Source organism: Glandiceps talaboti, chromosome 7, assembly GCF_964340395.1.
Source record: "Glandiceps talaboti chromosome 7, keGlaTala1.1, whole genome shotgun sequence".
Classification (NCBI taxonomy): Eukaryota; Metazoa; Hemichordata; class Enteropneusta; family Spengelidae; genus Glandiceps; species Glandiceps talaboti.
Window position 1 is genome coordinate 17,328,584 of NC_135555.1, and position 15,119 is coordinate 17,343,702.

Sequence of the window (15,119 nt, forward strand, 5' to 3'; positions counted from 1 at the left end):
TTAAAGGGGATAGACATCTTGAATTATGGCAATGGCAGTGATTTCTGGTGAAACTGAATAATTAACCACTTTTTAGTTAAATTTTCATTTCCCATTTAATCTATACACATACTACCTCGAGTCTTTCTTCTCACGTCGATATTCTGACAATTCATTTGGTTTATAGTATAATTTTATTTAGAATTCCCTTGCATTTCAACCGATTTTCTTAGTCATGATTACGCAACTTTTCTTTTGTCTTAATTATGTTGAAAAGTCGGATTTCGTTCTTTGTTAAGTTGTACACTATCAATTGGCGATTTGGAACGTTAAAACACAATAAAAACACATTCATTCTGAATTTATGGCACCATTTGCCTGGAACCTGAGACCGAAATCCAATTATCAATTGTTCCCTCTTTGAAAATTTAGGGTAATTGTTTTCGAGACCTGCGTAAGGCAAAACACCGTGAATTTTGGTGGTTTTTTGTATATGCGATTATTTTAAAACCAAATTTTGTCATGAATGAACTAATATGCAGTGTTACGCTGAATCTAATCTAGAATCAAAGTGAGATCTGCCAAAAAGTTGCGGAAATTTCGTGCCCTAATGTTTTGGCGGGAAAGTTGTCTGTAAGAAAGAACAGGTCAAAACGTCACGGTCATCTTTGTCTGAGGCAATTACTTACTGTCTGAAGTAAATTGCAAACAAATTAAATTAGGTCCACTGGGATCCGTTTCCTCGCCTCGTCATCATAAAAGTCGTCCGTCAGAACACAAGCACAATACATTTTTAGAACCACCGCAGGATTTGATTCCCCAGTCCATAAATTGTCCCTTTCATGAGGAACTGCATAGTTTCAACTACTTCAAATGGAAATTCATCTGTGTTTGTAAACCGTAGTATTCAATTTGAACTTTTGTTCCAAACACAACATGGAAATTTTACCTGAATTTTTCGACTGCACACTACAGTCTTTGTCAACAGATTGACCCGCTAATCAGTACACGTGACCTTACGTACAAGTTTCAGTTTCAACTGTAGACTGTTCATCTTTAATTAAATTTCTGAGTAGGCCTAAAACATTACCACGCACATACAAACAGTTTCCTAGCAAAAGAAGACGGGTTGCTTGACCGTTTGCACAAAAATGGTAAGGGGGAGGGGGATTGTTTTCATTAAAATCATTTCACTCGTTCAGTATGATGTAACCCGTCACAAGTACAGTGGCAGTACATATGAAAAACCAAAGACACTAGTTGTCTGCAAGGCCCTCCACAAGCAACTTGAACTTGAGAGTGGCCGTTATTTTCCTTTGGTAATGGGAATTTCCATCTTATAAGACCTCTATAACACGGGTTACACTCTATTTCCTTTGGAGAATAATTTAATACATTCATCGTCTTTGGCTTTCTAAGGTCGCTCATTTACAAATAAACTAAACTCATAAACTATTGCTTTCTCTCGTTCCATTCCTTAGTCACCATGATTTCACCCGAGAAAAAGAACCCACTTGTAAAATAATGGATAGCGCCCTCTTGGTGTTAACCCCAACAGACATGTTGTGACAAATGCCAAAGAAAATTGTGACCATAGAAATTGTTTAAAATCGTCATTTTATCCTATGGTTTCTAGTACAAAGCATTGAATTCTCCAGTCAGCAGTAGTCGCCTAATAGTAATAATAGAAAAAATTGCATCCTCTAAATGTATCGAATGATTTTTGTATGTGGTGTAAAGATGCTGGAATAATGAAATAATCATGTCACAAATCCTGCCAATCTTCGTTGTCATCAACGTTAGTGGAATAGTAACCAATTGATCACTCAACTTACTTGAACTGATAAACGTCACACCGAACTAAGGGTAATGGAATCATTGATAATCAGAGGACGACAATTTAGTTTGAGAGAGGGAGAGGGGGAGGGGAAGGGAGGGATGGGGAGGGAGAGCCTTTGAGAGATGTTGCAATTTTTTTTTTTTTTTTTTTTTTTTTTTACTAAAAACATCTTTTGTAATTACGTGTTTGTATGAAGGCCATGGTCGAGAGCAGCCCAGCGAATGTTCAGAGCTAAGAGTGAATAGGTGGGGCCTGTTTTCCTTTGTATGTGAATATCTGAGTAAATATCTACAACTCTTGTCGACATACCAAGTGTACTCTCCTATTGTTACTAGTACCACGCCGAGCGTCGTACATTGACAAGCAGAAACTTCGGAACCAAACACTCACTCACCACTCAATTCACCAATGAATGTATATCACTCATGTATGTACAAGTTTCTAAATTCTTTTAGTTAAATTCTTTGGTCTTCTGTACAGCCATTTTATCGCAGACAACAGTTAGGGAACGAGCAGAATTTACGGCGGGGGGGGGGGGCTGAGGAGAAAATATTTTAAACAAATTTCGCAGCTCCCCTCTCCTTCGCGCTCTCAAAAACCTTCTGCCCCCCGAAATGAACCCAAGAATTTTCGTAGGTCCACCAAATGCTACACAGATTTGTATATGTGCCGTTATATGGTACCCCCCAGCCCGCATTCTGGAGAATGTACAATTATATGGTACACTACATTTAAATTAACAGTGGCAATCAACTTCAGCGTCCATGCAATAAGAGATTTCTTTACAAAGTACATGTGGGCTTTGCACAAAAGGTCTAACTTTTGCCAGTTTTGGTTGTAACCTATATACTTAGTTTAGGGCTTCCCCATTATTACTGGTGGGGAGGGTGAGTCCAACTCCCATGGTGAGCATTTTTTTTTAACATAAGGACATGTTCCTGTTTAGAGGCATACAATTTCAAACCATGTACATTTATTAAAAGTCAAAATTATTTAAAAATTGTCTTCAGTGCCCCAATTTTACTCTCAGGTACAGTATTATATGGCTATATCGTCTACATTTTAACCTATAAAGAAACCTTCATACATTCGCTTGGCTGTTGACTTTGATTCCCCCCCCCCTTTCTCTCTCTCTCTCTCTCTCTCTCTCACACACACACACACACACACACACACACACACACAAACACATTCTCATGGTGGCGAAGCCTCAATAAATTATGCTAATGTACTTGGTAAACTACCTCTCCCGAGGTTTATTTTGGTTCAGGTCATAAGCAAAATATTTTATGGCCACCCCTTTCAGACCACCAGAATTTTCGCGCGCCCCCCTTGAACCCAGTCCTTGTCCCTCCTTTTTTGTGCCCCCCCCCCCCAGCCTCCCCCTTGTCTTAAATTTTGCTCGTTCCCTAAAGAAATGTGGTCTGACAGAACCAGTGACCCATACCATTCCCCGTTCGTTGCACCCAAGTGGCTGTCTCTGGCATTTATTGATGTCCTGGGTGATAGATAGACTGTGCGATTACGCCGCGCCCAATATTTTCGATTTGTAAAAGGGTCTATTCCGCTTGGGGGCGCTAAGGGTCATCTGAAGGTCGCCATAGAATACTAGACAAGTTTTATATTTGATAGACCGTCTGGCTGTACGTGTGTGTGCGGGTAGTGTCGGACCAATATACTGCAGTATACCTTGAACCAATGCTATTTACCGGAACGTTAATACACGTAAACAAATCTAAATATGTTGAAGTACTAAAGCTACTTGTGTTGTAGAGGAATTGGCTGGCACTACAAACGCAAACTGATCGCCATGGCGTGTGGAAGCAGGAACGCCAGAGATTCGTGTTGAAGGTAAGGAAAACAATAGGCATTACTTGTGTATTGCACTGGGGGAAAAGACGCTACTGAGCTGAGGGTGAATTTCGACATGTTCGTTGGGGTTTTCACTGGAGGTATGGCTTTTGTTGTTTACGCTTGGAATGTAAGCACAGGATTCGTTTTTGAGTTCCGGGTGGCGAGTCACGCTCGCTCTTGGACAGTATGTACATTACGAGACTCGGAGTGTACACATGTAGCAACCCATGCACGGCACGGGGGACGCATAGACGTCCGTACGACTTTGCCATTGAGATTCGTTGAGTGCCACACCTCTGCTTGAATTATCAAATAGTGTTGAACCAGACTGCACATATATACTCTGCCCCATGACGTTATCATTAGATACCTAGATTTGTGCACACATCCTGAAATCGGCATTTTCATGCATATTTTCGAGTGACTCTTGTTGCTTTGGCAGCCAACCGCAACCATCGCATTGTCGGTCGTCTACGTTGAATATTAATATTAGATGTATTGACTATTGTTAGGACTTTCGTTGCGGTATGTTGGGAACAAGGACGTACATGTAAAATGGACAGTGGGTGGCAGACTAAGTCTATTAACGTGGGAGACTAAAAAGAATGAAGTGGTAAATTGAGCCCAGTCAATTCTATTACTAACATACAGAGGTTAGCTTGAAATAGGTCACTTGCAACGTTCAATGTCCTTCCACGTTTGCAAATCAGATAATTGCTTTGTAACGTGTAGGCTATTCATTGTATGTGTGAATAATAACCGTCACAATCTCTTTATCGAAATAGCGCGATAGACGTACAAAGCACTTTCGAGGTATGGGAAAAAATAGGGCGAAAAATATCATTATTTGGCCTCCTACGATTACGTAATACCAGCTCTAAAAACAGTTATTTTAAACGGGCCATGTCAATTAGTATGCAAAACTATCCTAATACGGATGCTGATATCAAGGGCACCAGCAATTCTGAGAATAAAGGAACTGTACATCCACGTCATCGCCATATTGAAGTGAGGGCATTGCTGGCACGAAGTCTCAAGAAAATTTGAAAAAAGGTAAATATTTTGGACACTCAAGAACGAACAGGTTAGTTATTGCTCAGATCAGTCGTCTGAGGTTATTGGTAGCGACTGTGTTAGCTAGGGACTCTTTTGTCGCGAGAGTCTCTCCCACTCCCTACTCAACTTGATCTGAAAGCGTTTGGCGGCTGGGTCCTGAAATTGAAGCGTTTGTCCTCTTGCATATCCCTTAGAGGGCGTGATGAATTTTTGGCCACGATTTGACCCTATCTTCAAGATAAAGTCGCATGCCAACGTTCATTCATCAGTTATGTGATCCGATACGTCACAACGCACTGATGGGAACATGCTGTCTTTTTTCAGTTTGCAACCGTTCTCAAATAACCTATATAATTCAATGCATAATAATAAACTGTAGAATTTCTCCCATGACCATTGCAATTATATTAACTCTCACGGTTCAGGGTAAGCTTTGGTTTTAAAAGACCTGGTTCGGATTAGAATTAACATTTAGGTGTACAAAAACAGTTGTCTCACCACATGTGGCCCAGGAACCGTGCTATAAGCAAACAAGCAAGCAAGCAAGCAAACAAACAAACAAACAAACAAACAAACAAACAAACAAACAAATAAACAAACATGCATGCATGGGTAAATGGAATATCATTTTAAACGTGATAACTATCTATAAACATGTATATGGACCTGTATACTAAAATAACATAATGTGTTAGACATATAGAATGATACAAGTCCGTATATACATATTGTATACATGTTTATTGATAGTTATTCGCGAGTTTAAATATATTTCATTTACTCATGCATATTCATTCATTCATTCATTCATTCGTTCGTTCGTTTGTTTGTTTGTTTTTGTTGTTCTTTGTTTGTTTGTTTGTTTGATTGATTGTTTGTTTGTTTGTACACAACACTGTTCCTGGGCTCTCCGTTGAACAATTACTGTCACAGGATGACGGATGCCATTACGTATTGTTGTGACAATCAAAAGGATTGTGTAACCCTGTGACTTTAAATCGCTCATTGTGAAAGGATGACAACAGTAACGTTGAGCGTTCTGTTAGTGTGTCATTGACCGGCATTTTGTTGTACTTTCTACATCATGATATCAAACTCTACCAATCGAGTTATCGTTGACAAGTAAAGACATGAACAGTATAAGTGAAAGATCCAGGCTTTGGTCCGCTTATGAAATCACTCGCTACCCACTATAACTATTAGTAACAACGACGGGATCTTTTCAGACCATGGATGTATTAGGAGAGTCCCCCTAATACATCCATGCTCAGACCACTAAAATACGTTAGTGGTCTGAGATCCATGTTCAGACAATGAGCACAGGGAACACACGAATCGTATGCAAACAATGGAGGAAACTAAAACGATTAATTTGCACATGGCCTCGCAAAAATTACAAAATGAACCATCCGACAAGTCCTGTTCTAATAGGCATGACCAGAACATACGTACCACATTAACACAGCTACAGGGACATTGATTTTGCGTGTTTGTAACATGCTTGGTTCCAATGCCTACAGTTTGACCATGTTGATGAGAAATGGGTATTTATTTTGATTTTTTAATGAAACTACTTAAATTTACTGGTTTTCTACTCGTGGAACAACATAGACCAAGTCCCCTGTTTGTAACTTACTAATTGAATTCAAATCAAAATAGTCACATAAAAAAGGAGGGGTGTTTAAATCCTACGGTATCATAAGAAAACAAACAAACAATAAAACTATTTTTGCATGGTGATGCGTGTTGGGAAACAACAAACGCATGCACACTGGGAACTGTGACGCGATGACGTAATGGTATAGTAGTAGCCTAAAGTATATTTGTAATATTACAAATAAAAAATAGTTACACCGGCTGCATTATGATCCATCTGACCACTTAGTTAAATGATATGTGTACATGAACGTTCCCAGTTTTTCGATGCACGCTGCACTACCATCATTCATACATGGGCTCTCCCCAAAACAGGTTAGGATTGTGTGATTTCCTGCGGGAAAATGACCGGAACACGATGAACAGTGACACGACATGGCCTTTTTTTGTCTCTGTCGTTTGACAGTTCCAAGTGTTCATTCAAATTCATACATGTAATAGTAGGTGTCGTTTACAACTGCTCATAAAGCCTCAGAAAATAATTCAAAATGGCGGCCTTACAGATTAGAAGAAAAACTTCCTATTTCGAACGACGCAATGTTCTCAGCGAACCATTGTTGCAGCAAAACAAATAGTTTACGGGATTAACACTTTAATAGTCACTTTATTGTAAAGACAACAATAGGTTCACACAGATAATACATTAATAAATAAACACACCATTCAATAGTATTTGTGAACACTTTGTATAATGATACTCCAGTTGAGTGTCCACTTATGTAACGGCTTGGATAAAAACAAAAAAGTTTGTTTCACAGTTCCATACCTCAAATCTCTAAAGAACATTTTCCGTGGTAATGTAAGGTCGAATAGGAGACGAGAGAGTCCTGAAAGTGGACGGATTTAACAGGTAAGCTTATCAGTGTGGTCAAAGGTCCTGCAAGCTAAAACCCTCCCTACTAATGAACATTCCAAGTTTGTAGCAACGCGCTAATTAATAAGATGTAACGTTTTAGAATCCTTCCATTCTTCTTCATCAATGATTACTTTTAAATCTTCCAATTAAATTACAAGTTTTTTTGTTTCTTAGTACTAATAGTAGTAGTTAACGATTTACAGTAGTCGGAAATAGAAACTCTTTTATTAGTCAAATACGGTGTTCTTTTTTTTTGTCTATGGGAAATCAAAGCCGCTACTTCGTTGACCTTTGTTTTTTTTGGGGGACCGTTGTAAGTTGGGTAATCAAATGTAATTAATGAAACCTAATCATGTAACCCAAATGAATTGTTTTAGCTCTGGGATTACACCACGAAGAAGTTGTGGACAACCTAATTAGCAACATCCAAGGTACTACATATTACAGTGTAATTAACACAGCAGTCGTTCTATTGACAAACACGCGACTCGGGGTCCCACGCTGCGAAAGCTTAGGGACGCTTGAACAAAACTGTATTTCTGAGAGCCTTCAGTGAACATGACTGGCGCCATGCAAATAAGTTGAATTCGACGTCGGCAGAACTTGGGGCAAAAAAAATTCCACTAAAAAAAACCCCCAACAACAACACCCCATCCACCCACCCCACAAAAACAATAAACTCCGATACATGTAATTTCATTTGGACATAAGTATCTTGAGACCGAATTTCTTACAATGTCGCGTCGCCGCTATCTACGTAGGGTTTATGTATGTACATATCTGTGTGGACATTCATGTGACTGTCAAAATGCAATAAAACATCTCTGCACGAGTAATTTTTTAACAACGTACATAAATTATGGGGTAAATTCCTACAGTTTGTTTTTCTGTTATCTACGCATCACAAGGTCAACAAGGATAGACAAACAGTTTTTGTATCGCATTCATTCATTCATTCATTCATTCATTCATTCATGCATTCATTCATTCATTCATTCATTCATTCATTCATTCATTCATTCATGCATTCATTCATTCATTCATTTATTTATTCATTCGTTCAGTCAGTCAGTCAGTCAGTCAGTCAGTCAGTCAGTCAGTCAGCCAGCCAGCCAGCCAGCCATTCATTCAGTCATTCAGTCAGTCAGCCATTCATTCATTCATTCATTCATTCATTCATTCATTCATTCATTCATTCATTCATTCAGTCAGTCAGTCAGTCAGTCAGTCTACCGACTCGTGTAGTCATGGAAGTATCGCCCACTTTACTAGCAAAGTCGACTACAAGTTCAACGACCTATGGTGACTACAACAGCATGATCAGTGTTTTGCTGAACATTGTCATTGAAAATGCAAATTGGCACTATTCAACTTCAAAATTTAACAAAAGGATGGCATGGTGTGGTGTTTCTCCCTGAGTAGGCAACAATGTCAGGTAGGTGGCAGACGTCACACTAAACTCCGGGACTAAACTAGCCAGGCGCACTGAGAGTGATTACTAGCGGACGACGCGACGTTATTTACTTAACCCCGGGGTATTTCCAGGTGCCTTTAACCCACTTTTGGACATGACCTCTCTCTAATAGGTTACTATCGGACGTGACCGACAACAGTCGTAGGAGATATTTACGACTTGTTTTAGTGTGTTAAAGCTACCCTTAATACTACGTTCTCATTAAATAATAGACATTAAGAAGCAGACGCCTTGAAATAACACAGATATAAAAATACCCCGACCTTGGATAGTAATAGAAGCTGTACAATATTTGTAGCCCACATAGTTGATATACGTAGCTCCAAAGTAGTAGCCTGGATGGTCGTTGTATCTGACAAACGTTGCGTGGAGAGAATGTTTGTCAAGTTGACCATCCAGCCTTCAGACCTTTAATACTAGACTGGTTGATGTACACAACATTGACGATTGCAGCTACGAGTGGTCGAAAACGTTGGTAATTATATTTTTACTTTAGATTAGAACTACTTTAGATGAATTAGAGGAGTTACTTTCTACCAATCTCTCAATTGTCTGTCGAATCTCAGGATACGATTGGGTGATTTAAAATAGATAATATGTAGCACAGTGTCCACCCATTGAAAACTATACAAATCAGGTTAGCTAGGGAGTCTAATGCTATTCTTATCCCTATCCTATTATGGGCTAACATTTACTTTAACTCCCTAGCTTGAATACAAATATGTATTTATTATTTAGTCGTTCCAATGTTCTCCTTTTTTTTGCCGAAAACCACACAAACAAACAAACAAACAAACAAACACACACACAAAACAATAATATATAAAAATATAAATAAGTAATTAAATGAATACATACAAAATAGATATATGTACAAAAATTACATAAACATCGAGAGAGGACGAGTCACAAAGCCTTCGTGGGAAAGCTCAGAATATGTTAGATTCAGGAAGCCTATTAGTCTAGTTCCTACACAGTATCACTACGACCTTAGACGTATAGGTAAAGGAGCCGTTTTGCATGCATGCATGCAGTCACTGTGTTGCGAAGTCTATTCATCAAGAGGACTGCTCATAAAATTGACAATATACGTGGTTGTTTCAAACCAAATATGGAGACATGGTGTCTGGGCGGGTGTAGTTTAGGATATATGTGCGTTGCGAAAGTTGTAGTCATGGTAACGTAACATTTTCGTCCATTTTGTATTCGAACAACACGTTTTATTCTTGTTTTCAGCGCAGTATTTCAATATTCCCATGACTCCTGACTGAGTAGGGAAGTGCACGTCTGATTTTTATACCCGATTTATACAATACATACATACACGATAGACGGAAAAATCATAAGGCCACTGCTTCTTCGAACTCGGAATGCATGGAGTTCGTCGGCTGCCGTGTGAAACGCGAGAACAGCACCGTAAAGCCGATATCGTCGCAAAGCCAGGAATCAGATAGAAAGTCCGGCTTTGAACGGCATTCAATACGGCAAACCTATGAATCTGAAGGCAGAAAGTCCACCTTCGAACGACAATCAATGTCGTCACTTGTCACTGCGTGTGCGCTCGTATTCGAGTCTTGTCAAGTCAGCAATGCACATGTATTTGTTTACTCTGCCTTTCATCTTCAACTTGATGGAGCAAATTATTTCAATAAATACCGAACTTGGCGGTACATCAAAAACAATAAAAATGCAAATAAGTATTTAATAGGTGTCCATGAATTTTATTGCTATGATTATGATCAGTATGGCCTGTTTTCAATATCTTTTTTAGAATCGTTATTTTTTCAACATGTACAGTTGGCGCCTTAGTACATGCAAATTCCCGACAAGGTTATTATATGTCCGCTATGAAATATTTTCTTAAACGACAATAAATTTTGAACAGTTTACATTAACGACCGGAGGGTAATGGCTCCTGGATTATTTATGATGACGTCAATCAAGCCGTTGAAACGAGTAAACAGATGCATGCGCAGTGGATAACATTTACGTATATTATTGATTGCTATGTTATAATATAGTTTCCTTTTTATCATTCATGATCAGATCACTGAAATCATGGTGTTTTTTCTAGAAGTTATTTTAAAGCTACACTTGCTGCAACTGGGATATTTTTCTCTCCATCAAATAACCAAAGACATAATCTCTAAAAATTGGTCAAGTACTCATAAAAAGACATTGTATATCTGTTAATTAGTGTTTGGTATTATCCATAGGTGGTGTAGTGACAAGTTTAAATCTTGAGTGAAACTATTGTGTCATTTTTCAATCAGACAACCACAATCTATTCACTGAAAAGTGTTAAAATACCAAAAATAAGATATTGTACATGTTAATCCATGGTCGATCTTATCCATTAGTATTGCAATAGCAGGTTTATATCGTGATAGCCGTTGAGGGCGCTGATTTTTGGGTGCAGACCCAAATTCATATTATGTATACAGTTACAAAAAAAACCACGTTCATCCATAGCTGATTCAGGAGTGTTCAGGGTGCATGATATTACAAGTAAGTTATTGTATCTAACAAAACATTGTCAAAAAATATGTTCAGTTGCAGCTAGTGTAGCTTTAATACCTAATTTTAGAATTTGTCTTTTTTGAACCACTTCATCATGGGGAAAGGGGTAGCATTTCGGCCGCCATTTTGAAAAAACAATAGCTGTGCTCTTTCATTTGTGAAAAGCTGTGTAGTGTTGCAAGGTGAGAGGAACCATGAAAAGCAAACCCCCAAACAAACAAACAAACAAACAAACCAAAAGAAACAAAACATAATATAAACAAAACAAACAAGCCAACCAAATAAAAACTAATACAAGCGGGTTTTCCTATATTGTCGATACTCTCACGTCAACTGATACTTTCACGTCGCGATATTTAGTCTTGTATAACGTGAAGTACACGAGTTCACATCGACTCGACATCACAATCACACTAATTTCAAGCGTTAACCTGTGTCGACTTGCAAATTCAAATATCTATACTCATACTAGCCTGGAATCCATGCGGATGGGGAGGAGTCAAATTTAAAACCCCCATCCGCATGGACTCCAGGTTATACTCAAACAGTTCGCAGTACATGTCTATTCACCCTGTCGTGATATGGTCCACTGACATAGAGGATAGTGAAACGTCATCATTCGACCCGCGCAAGATACCGTACTACACCATGTAAACTCATTCCATGTGAGAAGTTTCAAATACAAATGTATACTATAACAGAAGTCAGTTAACCTGAAGCAAAACGTCGTCTGCATGCGTCGATAAAAATCTAACTGATATTGCTACATTTTATCCTCTGGCGCGACACGTGTTTCATTTTAAGGATGCCGATGACCTAAAAAGTAACTCACGCAAAGAAAATGCCAGCATGTTTGTGCCAGACGATGAAATGTGGCACTTGGTTGGTGTTAGTAAGAACATTGTCCTCCAAAATGATACACATGCAAAACGTAGCAACGCCTATGTTGGTAAACGACAGTTACTTGCAGCGCAGGTGAACTAGCTCCAATACAATTGTACGTTCGTAGGTGGTGGACTGGCAACAATTCTCTGAAAAATGTGGAACATTTTTTGTGGTTATATGATATAATTGTGAGTGACAAACGATTGACCCCCGCCTCCGTGTCACCGAGTCTCTTGTCAACAAAAAATAGTCAACAATCGCAAGTCATATACCCACGCTCATAAACCATTTTTTTTCTTTGTATCAAATACTCAATGTCTATGTGTTGGTTTTTCATTTATGTACTGTTATTTTATCACACAATTTATGTACCGTGTCTTTGGGATTGTATGCGTGACTTAAGACTTTTGGAATGTGAGCATGACTTTAAGTTGGCCAATAAATCTTTTTATATGCCTTATAACGTACACAAGTTGAAGAGAAATAAGGCACCCCTGGTGACCCCTCATGTCGTTATTTAAGTGATATATCGAAGTGGATATATTTAGTTTTATTGTCACTGATTGTTCCAGTGTCTGACTTTTTTTTTTTTTACATGTAGTCTATTTTGAATGGGAATCTTCAGTCCTACCCCTAGCCCATATAGAAAATCTAATCTGATGTGTCAAATGTACTGTCTAGCTTCAACGTGGAGGCTATTTCCTGTTTGTATCGATGTCTAAAGTCGTATCATGAAATGGGGAGGCGATGAACCCTGACGACGAGATTATCAATAGACTAAAAAGCGAATCTCGGGTGAATCTGGTGTGTATAACCTTTGACACGACTCGTTTAACTTTACAGTGTACATGTAGAGAAGGGCACACGTTGTCACGATTGGATATCCCACAAGTCAAAACTCTTTAACCTTTTCCCTGCCTGAAAAACGTGAAATATTTGACGTTCACAAAGTCAAGCGTGTAACTTTTCAAGCGTGTGTTACACCAAATAATATAGATGCGGAACTAGACTTGTAAGAGACGTTCTAATAATATATATCTAAAAACAACAATACAAAAAGAAAACAAAAAAAAACAATCCCATAAAACAAACAAGAATATTTAAAAATAAAATGCTTGGTTGGATCGCTCAGTACTGAGAAGGCTTCGAGGTATCATTTGTCATTTGAACCTTTTTTGAAAGTGGCTCATTTGAAATAGTAGCTGTTATGTAAACCGTGCTAGGTATAAGATGTAAGTATTTGCCCATTCCGTTGGTCTGGTCCGCTGATCTGAGTTGCAGACCCATAGAAGTACATGTAGTTTGCTAAATATATAACAGTTGACGTTCGCATTATTACTTGTAACATGAGTGTATATGTACCGATGTCCTCATAGTGAATATATATATATATATATATATATATATATATATATATATATATATATATATATATATATATATATATATATATATATATATATATATATATATATATATATATATATATATATATATATATATATATATATATATATATATATATATATATATATATATATATATATATATATATATATATATACTATTTCGCTCTGCCACTGCGGTATAGGGCACTGTCTTAGCATATTGATACTCACCGAGTTATATATATATATATAGGTTTGACAGATTATAAAACAGATGGACAATTTAAACAAACGAATGGTTTCATGTAATCCTTATGGTTGATGTAATACCAATGTGACCCGGAATTAAAACATGGCCCTTTAAAGACACAGTGTTGTATATCGCATCCTGTCCACATCACATCACATTACATCACATCACATCATATCACATCACATCAGATCACATCACATCAGATCAGGTCAGACCACACCACATCACATCACATCACATCACCTCACATCACGTCATAACAGATGGCATCAGATCAGATCATATAACATAAAATGCTATTTTCAAAGGGAATTGGGCAACGCAGTTAACACTTGGTCAACAAGCAAGCACTCGGTCAACTAGCAATATTGATTTTACGGACATTCATGTGAAGCTCACACACTTTATATTATCTGCTCACTAAAACTTTCTGTTCAAAGGCAGACATTGTCTGAGTATAAACAGTGCATGGATATTGAGAGTATACAGGTATACAATTTTGCAGAAAAAAAACATTGGGTCAGAACAAACACATCCAGTCATACTTGGAAACTAACTCTCTATGTTGACTACGTATACAGCATGGATATCTAACAAACACGTAATGCATAAACTTTGATGGCATTGGTTAGTTTTGATTCAAATTGATAACAAATAAAATGTTGGATGAACAAGGTAAAATAACTTGGACAACAGATGTATGAAGTTCTTTTTGGATACAAATTTGGTTTATGTGGCTTTAATTATAATTTAATTTATTTCATAACAATAGGACAATAAATTAAACCTGATAGGGAAAATTTCGTTATATTGTCAGTCACAAGCAAAATATTTACTAAAATGTTATATGAACGTTTAGTGCAATGGACAGAGGATTCTAAGTTGCTAACTGAAGCCCGAGCAGGATTGCGTAAGGGATACTGTAAAGTTGACAATGTCTTTACATTACAAAGGCTCTGATTCAGAAGTATCTTTCAGACCGCTTTAATAATACATGTACACGGACAGCTCAACCAAGACTATTTTCTGTTTTTATTGATGTCTAGGGTCGTATCATCATGAATGGCAAACAAGTGTACTAGAGGACAAAACACTTGCTCATTTAGATAAAATACACTTTAAAAAACCAATTTTGGAACTGGAGAAATATATTACCGACAAAAACCTTGTTTCAATAAAATGTGGCACAAAGGAGATATTCATACGATAGTGTCACGATTGTGATTTTGAAGTAATGTCAAATTGTCGTAGTGGGATATTGAAAGGAGTATATCAAACAATAGCCAGGGGCTCTTAATGGGGTTATCAGTGACATTAGAACAATAGTTCATCAAGAGAAACACTTTCAATAGAACAGT

The 15,119-nt window shown here is 37.7% G+C and overlaps 1 protein-coding gene across 1 annotated transcript in view; it reads left to right on the forward strand.

Annotated features, from left to right (window-relative positions):
* Positions 1 to 4,693: 4,693 nt before the first annotated feature.
* The window catches only part of LOC144437589 (uncharacterized), a 33,853-nt gene continuing 23,427 nt past the window's right edge, over positions 4,694 to 15,119 (forward strand). The window contains exon 1 of the mRNA XM_078126557.1: positions 4,694 to 4,726. The gene's annotated coding sequence lies outside the window, so the exon portion shown is untranslated. The remainder of the gene's footprint in view (positions 4,727 to 15,119) is intronic.